Source organism: Quercus suber, unplaced genomic scaffold, assembly GCF_002906115.3.
Source record: "Quercus suber isolate HL8 unplaced genomic scaffold, Cork oak 2.0 scaffold_215, whole genome shotgun sequence".
Classification (NCBI taxonomy): Eukaryota; Viridiplantae; Streptophyta; class Magnoliopsida; order Fagales; family Fagaceae; genus Quercus; species Quercus suber.
The window spans coordinates 989,110-991,599 of record NW_027069673.1 but is presented as its reverse complement, the minus strand read 5'-3'; the positions used below and the strand labels follow the sequence as shown (position 1 = coordinate 991,599).

Here is a 2,490-nt window from a genome sequence, read left to right as displayed (position 1 = left end):
ATCCTAACATCAAAAACTCAAAATGTACAACTAAGGTAATCACCACAAATTTGTCTAATTTAACAATAAAATCCCAAAAGCTAATTACACACCAAATACAATAATTTCCACAAATCAGAACCATTTGAGCCAAAAATGAAAACTAAAAATCATTCACATATGGAGATGAAGAAATCAGGAATGAAACAAAATTCCACCCAAGCAGAATGCAATATATTAAGAGAAGAGACAAACCAACGTTTAAGAACAAAGCTTGCAAGAGCATGTTAAAAATGGATTGAGACTCCCAAAGATTCAATAAAGAAGACCATGAACCTTTAAATAAGCCTTTATCTCAATACTTAAGTCACACTTGCAACTTTACAAACCAGTTGCTGCAAAGTGCCAATACTCACAACTTTCATCAAACACTTACTGCCCACCAAAATGATACCTAAGTGAACACCTTGACACATTAACTTCAAGCTCCTTGAGAACAAAAAAAATATTAACCGCTGATTGCTGAAAAGAAGGATACTCTTCTATCCAGTTTGAAAGGTGTACAATAACCAAATTTGAAAAGAAAAAGGAATGAACACATTTAAACCAAATAAACATATACCTAAATAGGGAATATAAACATAATCACATCGGTGAAAATTTTACATGACTTTATAACTGCCGAAGGAGAAGCATAATAGGACGAGAAGGCAGAATTTATTTCTCTTGCACCCTTACTAGGTGCTCTGCTTTGCCTCCACGACTTGACAATGTTGTACCACAGAAATACCAACGTGATCTGTCATTTCACAGAACAAAAACTCTTAGTCTCTAGAGAGAAAGGGATGGTCTAATAAGACATTAGCTTCACCAAAAAAAAGGGGGAAATTTAAACAATTGTGGGTGTATATTTGCATGGAAAGAACCATTCCTATGATGCAAATGGTATGTATACATTCTGTAAATATGTCACAAATTAAAAATTATGAATGTATGCACGCCCCATGGTGTATATTGATAAAAGGAAAACATGTGTTACAACGAATTTAGAAAATTACAAATGTCCAGTTGTAAGCAGAATTATAATCACAGTCATAGTGAGCATGGTATATCTAAGACCAAAAAGATTATAAAAAAAATGCAAAGAATATAGAATGAAGAGCCAAAAATTAAAGAGTAACCTACCAAACTTGTCAAGTAGGAAACTGCCAAATCCTCATCTTCTTTCTCAGGGGAGCCCCATTTTTTGCTGCGTCATTATTAACATTATTAACAAAGCTGTTTGAAACCCAGTAACAAACAAAATTCAACATATACAAAGATTGAAAAGAGAAAGAATAATAGTAATTTTTCTTTTTTTTGGCCATGCAGTTGCTTGCCATCTTCCCTTGCAATTCCTATATGTGATCTCCTATTCTTCAATATCTACCAGAACATTACAGAGAGAGAGAGAGGATGGAGCAGAGTCTTTTTGGAGGTTTTCTATTTTGGGGTGGTTTGTGTGAGGATAGGATGCACGGAAAAGGTGGGTAAGGTGATTCTAACAAACTTGCCTAAGAGAGTGTTACAATTTTGTCAGGCATGTTTTAAGTGGGAGTTAGAGAGGTGTTTTTACCAATTTGTCATCTAGTTTTGTCCCTACTTAAATATCTATCCTAAACAAGGGAAGCCTCATAAATAATACTATAGATAAATCATTCAATAAAAGAATACATATCAACAACCAATCTCTCTCTTCTCTCTCTCAGCCTCTCTGTGCCTTTCTCTCTCCAGTACCACTGAAACCATCCCTCAAACCCAACTCCAGGAACCAAAACTTAGAGCACCACTGAAACAAACCCTCAAACCCAACCCAGCAACCGAAACTTAAAAGGCACCACCAAAATCAACTATCAAACCCAACCCCAGCAACCGCCGAAAACAACTCTCAAATCCAACCCCAGCAACCGAAACTCAAAGGCACCATTGAAACCAAGTCTAGAACCACCAATTCAAACCCAATCTCCAGCAATTAATACCACAAGCTACCATTGAACAGCCCAAACCTCAGTACCACCAAAATGATTCAACCCACAACTACNGTGTACTATTAGGCTGAATGCCATCTCATGCAAGTAAGAGGCAAAAATACAAGAAACTTACATGATTGCAAGCTTTTTTCTAGGAGATGTGGAGTTATAGGAAACTCTTTAGGTGATAGTCTCTCTGAATTCTATGTGATGAATTTTGTAGACTCTGGATTGATTTCTATTCACATATCACCTCACATGTATCTCAAGTTTTTGCTAGTATCACACACGACACAAGTTATTCTTTGTTAAACACTGTACATGCTAGTGTGTGTTTTTGGTCTGACCAACCAAGTTTGAAAATATCTTGAGATTTATGCACAACATATTGTTGCTTGAGAAAAATAAATGGGAGGTTGATTGCAATTTTTTAAGAATATTGGGTTCAAAATTTTGTTTTGAAAAAGCATTCCATCTCATACTCATGCATTTGTTTCTTCAA

At 35.6% G+C, this 2,490-nt stretch overlaps 1 long non-coding RNA gene across 1 annotated transcript; it reads right to left on the bottom strand.

Annotated features, from left to right (window-relative positions):
* Window positions 1–266: 266 nt before the first annotated feature.
* LOC136070155 (uncharacterized) lies at window positions 267–2,042 on the bottom strand. Its single transcript, XR_010631409.1, has 2 exons — window positions 1,165–2,042; window positions 267–778 (listed from the first exon to the last, which is right to left on the bottom strand). It is a non-coding gene; the product is annotated as an uncharacterized LOC136070155 (long non-coding RNA).
* Window positions 2,043–2,490: the final 448 nt, after the last annotated feature.